The sequence below is a fragment of the Pinus tabuliformis genome, chromosome X (assembly GCF_031772625.1).
Source record: "Pinus tabuliformis cultivar Carrire ecotype Pingquan chromosome X, CPIR1, whole genome shotgun sequence".
Lineage (NCBI taxonomy): Eukaryota > Viridiplantae > Streptophyta > Pinopsida > Pinales > Pinaceae > Pinus > Pinus tabuliformis.
In genome coordinates, this window is record NC_142308.1 from 1,062,872,757 (window position 1) to 1,062,885,983 (window position 13,227).

The 13,227-nt window shown below is 36.4% G+C and overlaps 1 pseudogene; it reads left to right on the plus strand.

The window, feature by feature from the left end:
• Positions 1-6,690: 6,690 nt before the first annotated feature.
• LOC149143481 (DNA replication licensing factor MCM4-like) lies at positions 6,691-8,050 on the plus strand (annotated as a pseudogene).
• Positions 8,051-13,227: the final 5,177 nt, after the last annotated feature.

The following is a 13,227-nucleotide window of genomic DNA, read 5'->3' on the forward strand; positions in this document are numbered from 1 at the left end:
AAGATGATTACGACGCCTTATGATTTACTTGTTTCGACACTAGAAATGCATAAATTCAAACCAAACGACAAAAGTAAAAACTAAATCAACTGTGAACAACAAACAAACTCACTCCTAAGATCAAAACGACACTTATGACAGGTCTAGATCTAAGGGCGACAGTATGACTAGTTTACTTTTGTGATGGGAAACTGAAAATGATGTAACAAATACACAAAGAACAAATACAGTTTCTTTATACAACTAAGGCGGAATTGAGGAAAAGAAAAGGGGTTTCAGATAGGTACACTGATTGATACTAGGCTGCAAAAAACAGAGATGCAACTGAGCAAAAGGAATCAGGGAACCACAGCTGCACAAGGCAAAGACTGACCAGCACACTCCCAACGCAGAGGTTTTGACATTCAGCACAGGTAGCCTTCACGGGACCTGCGTTGCAATGCAGAACCTCTTCACTGAGTTTGCGCTGAAGCAGAAATGAGAGTTGTTCCTGGGTTCTGGTTTATGGTTTGCAGTTAAATCAACAGTTTTTTGCCAAATCAAAGTTATCAATTAGGTACAATTACGAGGATTATTTATAGGAGGACTAAGATCTATCACAAAGGGCTGTTAGAGCACTTGTGTATCAGTTTGTTCAGATCATAAAAACAGGCCTAATGAGTGGACTAGAGAGGCAGATCTCTACTTTGCACTTGAAAATGGCAAGTGCATTTCGATTCAGCACTCCTGAGTTTATGAGAAGAACAAGACCAAAAACACAAATAAACCAACAAGATACTCTCCCCAGCGGAGTCGCCAATTTGTTGTTGGGAAAAGTATCCAATACGGAATGCCCCTATCCCACTCTAAGAGGTGATAGTGCCTTAGCAACAAGCAGGTAAACTTATTCAAGTATTCTTCTTTATGAAATGCAAGTGAGGAAGAAGGATATAACTAACCTGTATCTTCCGCTAGTTTGTCGATCCAGATCACTCCTCTCTTCGGTAGCTCCCAGCTTCTTGCTCCTTCACCGGCCCATCTTCACCGAATTCCTGCAAGATCACAAGAGAGAGAAACTACACAAAGATACAGATATACAATCATAAAAAGCTCAAGATCAGATTAAGCTAAACATGTAAGCATAACAACACATCATTGGTATACAACATGTAGGAGAAACTCAAATAGTTTATTTATAAGATAATAAATTCTGAGAGGAGATACAACCAAGTGAGTTCTGATCCAGCATCTACCTCCCAGCGATGGAATCCCTTCCTCTCCTCCAACAAATCATAAATCACCCAATGTGCTAATGTCAATCTCAAACCAATAGCAATTCTCTGCAAAGTACAAAATTCCAGCCCTCTTGAACCTCTGGGTCAGAGATCCATATATAGATGTGAGCAGAGTGGATGAGTCAGCTCATGTTTTGACATGTGGCTTCTCTCTATCAGTTCTTGCTTCCACTTGGAGGTTGAGAGCCTCTTACTCATCACTAGTCGAATTCATTGAGGCAAGTGTCATTGGAGAAGATTCTGGAAGCTTCCAGGGTCTTTCCACCTCGTTGAATGAACTTGCCATTTGTCATTTCCCGCTCAGCGCACCCTGGTAGTGCTTCTACCTGCATTGCAGTGCACCTAGCCAGTGTAATCTCTGCATTTCAGCGCAGATAGCTAGTGGAGCCTCTGAATTGATCCTGAATTAATTGTTTCTGAGTGGTTTTTGGTGGAGAACTTCTGGGAGAAGCTGTCATTAGTTGACCTTGTTCCTTTAGGGGTAGGGACAACTCATTTAGGGACTTTGGATCCCTTGGATTATGGAAATTTCATGCTCAATGCTGTAAGGCACAAAAATGTCTATAACAAGTGAGAGAAGCATCATTGTGAAGACATTGACAAATCACATTTGATGCTCATATGATAAGTTACAAAATTGCATTATTATCAATTTAAGCTCTCGTATTGATGAAACATGGCTCCTTGGGAATTTCATGAGATATATAAGGCTAATTGGTGGCAAGAGTATCCCAAGGTACCCAAACCACTATAATGTGGATTGGTTGAAGATTGTCCAAAATTTGATGGTTACCCTTTTTCAACCATCCCTCATATTGTATGACCTTTGAAATAAACCTCAGAAGTAGATGTGATTCATGAAGACAACCTGATGAAATTATTCACTTATTCATTGGTGCCATAAAGGGACTGGTTTAAACTTTATGTATTGTTGCACATAGTAAAGTATATCTGCTATAGCAGATCTATTTGAAAATTTTCTAAATAATTGGGGTCCAATATTTCAAAGATATGAATATGCCCATTAAAATTTGATGGTGGCCTTACAAGAAAAATATTGTCTTTAACCTTTCGAAGATGCCATTGAAGAAGATAACAAGTACTTGTTGCTCAGTATTCATGTTGAAATAAGGAAAATATTTGATGTCATTATGCAAAATTATCATAACAATCCCACGGATTTGATTTCCCAAGAACTTGCTGAAGCATATGAAGCCGTTAATTCATTGTGTGCAGTTGTAGAAAAAAATATGGCAAAATAAAGGCAGAGATAAACCTTTTCGATGACCCCATGAATAGTGATCAGCATATAACCTTGTTTAAAAATCTACTGAAACTTGACATAACCAAGGAAAAATGGGGAGACCTGGAAGAAGATATTGTTGAGAGAAAAAGTTGATTCCTGCAAAAAGGGAAGATCATGAGTTTCCCATCGATAATTCATAAGTTGTATAAGTTTCAGGGGCTGAAAGGCCACCCTGAGTTTCTCTGGGAAGAATTTGAAGGTGAAGAAAATGGTGTGATAAAACTGAAGATGACATTCTTATGATTTATTCCACTAAGGGTTATGGTAGTAGTTCTGTAGCAGAACATGAAACACAAATAAGATATCCATCATGTAGTTTTGTAGAGAGATAGCCTCTAAATCATGTGATTTAAATAAGTCTATGTGTCTAATTCATGGAAAGTCATTTTCTTCATGTTTTTCAATGATGACCCTTGTCGTGATACGAGAATTGTAAAGAAAAAAAACACACTGGGCTGGTGGCTGAGAATCACATTGAAGGGGCATGACTTGATCATTTTCCTATGGCATAAAATCAGTCTGATAATGCATTTGTGAAGATGATAGTCATGATGACACAAATAAGGAAGGATGAAAACTTCCCAGGAGCACTCATGGCATCATAACGTGCCTTGATTTCATCAAAAAATATAATATTGATGATCATGCTAGGGATTATTCTGTCCAAGAAAGGAATGGGGTTACATCCATTGATATGGAGCCCCCCTACAAGGGAAATAATTTGATGATGGCACTTTTTTCCCCATACTGTTGCTCCAATGACCAAAAGTTGCTAACAAAGAAGACACTCTAGATCAACCTCTCTCTTCTGGTTCCAGTAATGATATAGATTGTGAGTTTTGTGATCAGATCAACCCTACGGCAGAACCAAAATCTCCCCAAGAATACAATGATAATAAGTGTGTTCAAGTTGTAAATAATAATTATGAAGACAGACAGATCAACCACCTTAATCAAGCTGAAGAAAACGGCAGGTATGTTTCTCAGTCCAAAGTATTTCCTGGATCTGAAGGAGTGGACTACTTTGTATATGATAATATTTTAAACAATACAACCTTCCCAAATCTCATAACACAACACTTGTGCTCAGAATTAGACCTAAGTAGAAAGGGAACTTTATTTCTCCATGCTGGTAATGAGACACATGCTAAAATTGAACAAGACAGTGCTCTGCAGTTTGACAATGATAGCCATTAGAGAGGGAAAAAAATTATTCCCACAGCAGAGGTCACATCAAAAAATATTTCCCTGAGCATTGCATATACTTGTGAAGAGAAGACTTTTAACTATGAGGTTCTTGATACCTTCCCTACGAACCAGGCCACTTTGGTTGTAAATGAGCCACCATCCACCATTGCTGCAAATGATTTACCAATCTCATCCTATGATGACAAGGATGTCCAACTATTTGTTTCACTTTTCATTAAAAGAGCAACCAGATTCTAGGCTTGAGCAAAATATGAATGCAGAGGATCATGAGTTTGCTAGCACTGATGAGATGGAATTTGAACAAACTTATGATGTTAGAAGGGAAATCACAACCATCCTAGTTGGCTAGGGAGTAAGTATAATAGGCCCAATTGGAATGATATTAATTTGGAATTTCATTCACAGCAGAATAGGGGAAGGTCACGTGAATTTGTTTTTAGGGATCACCAAATTTTGATAATTACCACCAGAAAGAAAAGGAATCTAGGTCTCCTGTCACAATGGAAACTGGCTTTTTCCTCTCTCCCATTATGGTTGTTCCTCTATATGAAAATGATGGAAACATGAACAAAAGTGGATTGCTTGGCAATGAAGAGCATCTTGGTTAAATATTACCAACAAGATGGAATTCAAATGGTTTCCCAAGGATAAAAAATTCAGTTATCACCCATTGATTTTTTATGGACTATCTTTTCCTGTTGATGATGATGATAGTGTGCTAAAGCCACATGGGACACAAACAAAAAATTCCATCATAGCCATTCACATCAAACACATAATGTTTTGGAGCCATGGTTGTATCCTAGGGATTTTTCCATTATCTAAAGGTATGATGGATTGAGCAAGGGTGAACTAGCCATAAGGAAAATTGATGTATGCCAATTTGATGTCTATGGAAAATCACTTGATGGTATAGATAATATTGGTGTGGGTGTATAGAACAACAATATGATCTGCTCCTAGAGGATTTTTCAGTGAAATTTAGTCACACAACAAGAAAAAAAAAGGGAGTTTTTTCCAATAATGAAATGAACATATGCCTTTCACTCGATTTCTCATTTCTAGAAAAAGAAACAAAAGATGATAGTTCACGTGAGGGTCATCAAACTTGTATGATTATTTTTGAAATTGGAGTAATGAGAGAGCTTGAGATTTTCCTATTGAAAAATCTGAACATCCTTGTGGATATTTCCATGATTGGTCATTTGTTCCTTGGTTTAAGAAGGATGAAAACTTATGTTGATGATATTCAAAATAAGTTTGAAGTAGTACGCATACAATCCCTTTAGGAAAACAATGTGGCAAGAAGCAGTGTTGACCATGTGCTCTTATCACTACGCCAAGATGAAGCTGAGTGGAACATATGGAGGACCACAACAATGTTGGTTCAAAGCTTTCCATCATAATGAAAGATAAAATTCTTTCAATGAAGCCACAACTAGTCATGGAAGACACCAATTTATGACTTTTGTGGTAGATTTAACTCTTGCCTACCAAGTGAGTTCTTGTAACAGTATGGAGCTCATCTAAACCCTAGCAGTGGATAGGTTTTCTGTGTGCTCTATAAGGTGAGATCTACACTATTGGAATTGACAATCCCAAATCCTATATTTGAGTACAAGTCATGTGTTGCTAAAGGGCTACCAAGATTGTTTGATAAGGTAGGTTCCACAAATGAGAATTGATGGTGGAATGCATCATTCCAATACTCTTAGTTTCAGTCTTCACATTAGATTGTCCAAAGCATAGGTATGAACAATAGCACTGGTGGCAAGACTTACTTGCCAAAGATAAGCTTGCAAATTATACTTGGCCATCCAATATGGCTTCAGACCCTCAGAGAAGATCTGTACCAGAAAGGATTATATCAACAATTGTTTTTCTTATGCGAAAAAAGGTTCAGAGCTAGTAGGAGAATTGCAAGATTTTTTATGGTGGAGTAACCACTACAAAAACCATGCTCAAAGATACATAGAAAAAACATGCAACAATCATCACTAGAGTAGATTTTCACCTAATGGTGTCCAGATACCCAGATTTTGGCTCAACCTGGTAGTCATAGAGTCTCCAGATTAAAAGCACTCAGAGCTCAATGTGGCCTTGTTTTCTATAGTGATCAAGCATAGAGGGTGAGGGCATTTCCTTTGATAAAGTGCTGAGAATTTTGTGATTGGTGGATATTGAAGTCATTTTCATGGGTCAATGACAAGATCTTGAGGTTCTCATGAACTCCCTAAAGGAGCACATGTCCATTGGTTGTTGAAGCAGGCACTACTAATAAAAGTGGAAGAAAGTCAACAACCCTCCCCTGAATGTGTCTAGTATCTCTCCAACAGAATGTTCATTATAATGTTGCGTTTTAGTAGGACTGTACAAACAATTTCTTGGTAAATAACCTCAACTAATCTAGAAAGATATTCCAATGCCTTAACACTAAAAGTTAATACTACTAGTAAGTTGTAACAAGTTAAAACTACTAGTAGATGTAAGTTAAAACTATTCCACTGACCAAAATATCATACAAGTTTATTGCATTCTTGAGAATTATGAAACTGTTAACAAAGAAGACACTCTATATCAGCCCCTATCTTCTGGTTCTAGCACTGATATAAATTGTGAGTTTTGTGATCAGATCATCCCTATGGTAGAACCAAACTCTGCCCAAGAAGAGAATGATAGTAAGTGTGATAAAGTTGTAAAGCTAAAGACAGACATATCAACCACCTTAATCAAGCTGAAGAAAACAACGATTATGTTTCTCAGTCCAAAATATTTCCAGGATCTAAAGGAGTGGACTACTTTGTATATGATAATATTTTCAATAGTACAACCTTCCCAAAGCTCATAACACAACATTTATATTTTGTGTTGACTACATTTAGCTGACAACCCCTACAGGAAATGGAAGTAGAAGGTGATTCTTTGAACATTGATGCAATGAGCATCTTGGATTATGATGGAGACCTTTATGGGAAGATGGTTATATACCCCCTTGAAGCTCTTTCTATTTTTGATATAATTTTGATGGATGTTGGTGTTCGCCTTAAACCTTTATGGGAGAAGCACATATAGGTAGGCAGACTGCAATCCTCTCAAGTTTCATGTGTCAATTCTATATTTCATTTTCAGCTTATGGTTTCATTTGCATGGTTCTTTCAAATTGACCTCTCTATAAAATTGTATAAGATATTTATTTTTATTTACATAACTGCCTTTATATTTAGGCAAGAATATTCAAACTCAGAGATATAGTTAATATGCAAGATTTGAATCCCTTAGATAGGCTTTGATGACTAGTGCATTTTTTTCTATGATATCTAATCTCCTTAGCCATTTTTTTCAATGCCCGTTTTTGTTAGAAAGTAAGCCTAGGTTGTGTTAGCCTTGAAATCTAGATATTGAGAAAATTATTTCAGTAAAAGGGATGATTATACATTGTAGCTCAATAATTGTAGAAATCAAAGAGGCATTTTTCAGATGCCTTGTTTGTGGCTATGCTCCACCACCAGTGCCCATTGATAGAAGTATTCATTTTCTTGAGTGCAACTATAATTTTATTCCGTAGTTATAGCTTTTTACGGTAGCTTTTGTTTCTTCATAATTGTATAGTTGCTTTCATTGAATAGAGTTTATATTGAAGGGAAAATAATTCAATTTTAGAGTGATGCATCAATGTTCATGATTAATTCATGCCATTGGAAGCAGTTCTCAAGCTCTCTTAGTGAATACTACTCATTTTCTATGAACATGGTTGTGTCTCAAAAGAGGTTCAAAAATGTATTTGGAAACTCATGTTTTTACTCATAACCTGACTACCAGATCGAATTGATGAACCTACTTGACGTGGAAGGCTAGAATGTGCTACTATGAACTTCATGAATCTGGTTCATAATAGATATAGGTAACTATCAATATAGTTGATTTAAATAGTAATCTAGTTGTTGAATTTGCATTATTACAACGTTCTCCTTCTCATTTATTTTGGGGTCAGGTTTGCTGAAAAACATATCATAAGGCTGCAAGAAATCCTTGATGCCATTCTAAAGGGGGAAACCCCACATACAGTCAACTTGTTAATGCATGAAAAGCTAGTGGATGATGTCAAGCCTAGTGATAGAGTTGAGCTAGAGAGTGATTTCTAGAAAAAAAAAAAATTGTAGAAAAAATATTGTTGTGAAAGGATTTTTGATCATGACTTGTGAATATTTTGCAGGTAACGAGAATCTTCAGGGCCATGAGTGTTAGATTAGGACCAAAATAGAGGATAGTAAAATCCCCTTTTAAGGTATAATCTTGTCCCAAAGTTGTTTTGCATGTGCTTGGATATTTGTTCTTCTTACTATGCATTATAAACGAAAGTTATAAATGTTGTTTGTTTGCAGACTTACATTGACTGCCTTCACTTAAAGAAGGAAGACTAGACACGACTACAAGATGAAGATCCAATGGAGTGTGATGCCACTAGTGACAACTTTTCTTCTTTTCAAGAAGGTGATATTTCAGCTACTCAGTATGAAGCCAAGGTATAAATTTAGTCTCATCTTCACCTTTTCACCATACTAATACATTTACTGAATTCATTAACATGTATTTTTGATTTTTAGGTTGAGAAGTTGAAAGAGCTATTGTTAGGTCCCTATAATACTAGTGATTACCCCATTACTATTTTAGTTGTATGCCTTATTAATATTGTTGTGCCCCTATTGTCCCCATATTGTTATTACTGTGCCCAATCCCTCTATTGTTATTTTTGTTCCTTTATATTATTATTATTAGGTCGGTTGGGTTATATTGTGACTCCTTAGACTCCTGTATATAGAAAGGAGGTTTTTTCATTTGAATCATCGAAGAGTAATTCATTTGTGTAATGTAAAGGAGGTTTCCCCCTCGAAGAGGCTGAATTTTAAAGTGTTGATCTATCTTTTCTATCTTTTTGTGAGCTTGTTTCATAACATTTGGTTTCAGAGCTTTGGATTCTAGGGTTTCATTGCTCCAAATAGGTCATCGTGGCATTTTCGCTATAACCTTCTTTCTGTGATGTTTCAAAAGAAAAAAAAAACCCATTTGAGATGAAATCGTACTGAACCTCAAGTCCAAATTTCAAAGCTTTTTGTGCTATATAATGGAGATATGATCTGAGGAAGTTAGTCTTTTTGTAGACTCTTCAATTACATTCCAAACATGTGACCTGGGAAAAATCGTCATAACTTTCTCTCTGAGCATCAGATTCAAATTTTGTAAGAAGGTAAAGAAAGAGGACAAACTGTAGTTTCTTGTATATATTTTTCAGAGCTAAAGGTTGAAACAAGGACACGTGGTACGTCGTACAAGTTCTCTCTACTGAATTAGTCTATAATCAGGTCACTGTGGGAGATTTGGCATAACTCTTCCTTGGAGAATCCAATTTGGATCAAACTACTAGCATTGGAAAGAGGACACAGAGGGATACTGTAGGTTGCAATTTCAGAATTGGATGATCCGAAATTACAGAGATACATCAGAGGCAATATCAAGCTCCTACAAAGTGAAGAAAGGTGTGTAGATTTTTTTTAAATTTTTGCTTAAGCTTGGCTTGAAAAATTATTTTTAAGGAATTCAGAGGGCATAGTAGAGCATTATTATTGGTAACTTATGCCCCGAGGAAAGAAAATTCAAACACCTAGTAAGCAACCTGAAAGCTCTAGCATGAATTATGAAGAAGAGGAAGAAATGTAACATGATATATCAAAATTACGAGACCAAGTGCAACAAATGTCACTCGCTCAAAAAGTAATAGAATCTAAGATGGATGATTTAAAGAAAGATGTAGAAGCTAAGATGAATGATGTGGAAGCTAAGATGGATGATTTGAAGATAGATTTGAAGACAAATATGAAGATAGGCATGGCAGATTTGAAGAGAGATTTGACAAATTTTATACAAGAAATACTTACTAATGGTGAAAGGGTAGTAAAGGAAACTCATGATGCAAACAAAAGAAATGTTAATCATGATTTCATAGACTCTAATGTTGGATCGAAGACCCACCATATTCCAAAAATTGATATGAGGAAGTTTGATGGCAAGGATCCCGTGACATCGATATTATAGATGGAGCAATTTTTTGATCTCAATAATGTGCAAAATACACAAAAGGTACGTATTGCAACTTTATATTTGGAACCAAATCAGTTTGTATGGTATCAATGGCTTTTCTCTTGTAAAAAAATTATCACTTGGGAAATTTTTACAGAAGAATTGACAGCACATTACGAGGATACAAAAAGCCACACTTTTTTTAGCCAATTGATAAGTCTCAAACAAAAGGGTTAAATAATGGAGCACATTGAGGAGTTCCAAAAATTGAACATAAGGGTAAAAAATATTCCAAAGGAGCATAGGATTGATGTGTTCATAGGGACTTCAAAGGATAATATCCAACATGATGTTCGCCTTTGGGAACCTGATTCATTAGAGAGGGCATTCAGGTTAGCAAAAAAAATGGAAAGAAAAATTATGGAAACCAGGAAGCACACCACTCACAACTATAAATATGGAAGTGTTGCTACCCCTAGTCTTCCACGACCTATAAGATTGACACCACAACAATTGGAAGAAAAAAGAGCAAAAGGGCTTTGTTATAGTTGTGATAGAAAATACACTAAAGGTCATAAGTGTGATGAGAAGAAATTATTCTACATAAATTGTGAAGAGGAAGAATAAAAGGAGCAAGAAAGGTCAAAAGAAGAGGATATACTCCAAGAACAAAGCCTAGATAAAGAAGAAATGAATCCGAACATATCTTGTAATGCATTGGCTAGAATTAGCACTCCTCAAACCATCAAGATAGAAGGACAAATCAAGAAGAAAAAGGTAATAGTGTTGATTGATTCAGGAAGTACCCACAATTTTATTCATTGTAAGATAACAAAAGAATTGAATTGTTTCCTATATCCAACACCAGAGTGTCAAGTGATAGTTGCAGATGGAGGAATGATAAATTGCTCTGGAAAGTGCCATAATATCAAGCTATCCATGGGAGAATATGTATTGACTAGCCCAATGCTTTCCATTCCAATGGGAGGTGCTGATGTTGTACTAGGAGTCCAATGGCTACAATCCTTAAGTAAAATAGCTTTTAATTTTCAAGAACTTTTCATGAAATTTTCTGTGGAAGGAAAGGAAGTTGAATTAAGGGGTATTGTAGGGAAATCAGGAAAGGTAATTAGCTCTAACGGTATGACAAAGATTCTAAAAAAGGAAAAAAGGTGTACTTGCAGAATTATGTTCGCTAGATGTTTCCACATTGAAATCATCTATTTCTCTAGATCTCCAAAAAGTCTTAGACAATCATTCCAAGGTATTTGAGACGCCCAAGGGTCTCCCACCTATTTGTGATCATGATCAATGCTATTCATCTGATTCCAGGAAGTGTTCCTCTGTTATGAAACCAGCTCAAGAAAAGATAGAAAAGATAGATCAACGCCTTAAAATTCAGCCTCTTCGAGGGGGAAACCTCCTTTACATTACATAAATGAACAATTCTTCAATGATTCAAATGACAAAGCCTCCTTTCTATATATATGAGTCTAAGGAGTCACAATATAACCCAGCCGACCTAACAATAATAATATAAAGCCACAAAAATAACAATAGAGGGATTCCATGGGGCACAGTAATAACAATATGGGGATAACAGGGGCACAACAATATTAATAAGGGATGCAACTACAATAGTAATGGGGTAATCACTAGTATTATAGGGACCCAACATGACCCTCTCCTTCAAAAAAGTGTTGTCCTCAACGCTTGAGTAGTTTTGGATGCTTCTGTATAAAATTCTCATCCTCCCATGTGGAATCTTCAACGGATAAGTTCTTCCACTTGATAAGATACTCCGAAAATGATCGATTTCGTAGCTGTCGAGTTGTTTATGTGACTGCTTCTGGTTCCAATACAATTTTTCCTTCCTCATCAAGTTCTGAAAATATTGTTTGAACTAGGAGCTTATTGCCTATAACCTTCTTTAAACACGAAACATGGAAAACTCGGTGCAATCGAGAAACTGCAGGAAGCTCCAATTTGTATGCCATAGTACCAATCTTTTGCAACACCGTGTACAGACCATAATACTTTGGTGATAATTTATTATCCTTCTCAGCTTGCTTGAGGGACATTTGCTTATATGGTTGTAGCCGTAGGAATATCCAATCACCTACATCAAAACTTCTTTCGTTGCGATGTTGATATGCCTGTTGTTTCATTCTATTCTGTGCCAACATGAGGTTATCCTTTAAGAGTTGGAGGACTTGTTGTTGATGTTCGATGTGATGTTCCACTGCTTGAACCTTAGAATTTTCTCTTAAATATGATGTGATGGATAGTGGCTGATATCCATAAAGTGCCATAAATGGGGTCATTTTTGTTGTTGTATGGAAGGAAGTGTTATACCACCATTCAGCCAGAGGAAACCATTTGACCCATTGTGTCTGTTCATCAGATACAAAGCAACGAAGATATCCTTCCAAACATTTGTTTACTATCTCAGTTTGCCCATCATATTGAGGATGATAAGATGAGCTATGAGCTAATTGAGTACCAAGACGAAAAAATAATTATGTCCAAAAATTTCCAGTGAAAATGGGATCTCTGTCACTTACAATAATCTTTGGGTTTCCATGTAGCTTTGAATTGTTTCCATAAATGTATTAGAAACTATACTGGCTTTAAATGGATGTGATAATGCCCAAAAGTGTGAATACTTGGATTCTGTCAACTACCACCATGATGACACTCTTTCCCTCAGACTTGGGTAAACCTGTGATAAAATCCATTGAAACCTCCTTGCAACGTTGGCTTGGAATGGATAAAGGTTGTAATAGACCCGGTGTCTTAATTGTTTCAACTTTATTTTGTTCACAAACCAAACATTCCGCCACAAATTTTTGAATATCCGATTTAAGGCCATCCCAAAAAAATTCCTTCTTAACCCTGTGGTAAGTTTTTAAAAATCCTGAGTACCCTCCTAAGGGAGAAGTATGCAATTCCATAAGAATATTTTGTTTTAGTTGGGAATTCTTGCAGAGGTATAAGCGATGTTTGTACCATAAATAATCAATTTTCCAACTAAATGTATCAGACGTAATGGAATCTTGTTGTAACTTTCGAATAAGTGCCCACACTTCTTCGTCATTCTTCCATTCCTCCCTTGCTTCATTTATCCAATCTGGTTGGATAATAGAAATGGCACACAACAATGCTTCCATGTCCTCATCCTTTCTTGAGAGTGCATCCGCCACCACATTTTGCTTCCCCTTTTTTAGATGATTTCAAAGTCATAACCCAACATATTTGTGACCCACTTTTGTTGCTCTTCAGAGGATAATCTTTGTTCTAAAAAGTATTTAAGGCTATCATGATCCATTTTGACCTTGAAGTGTCTTCCCATTAGGTAGGGTC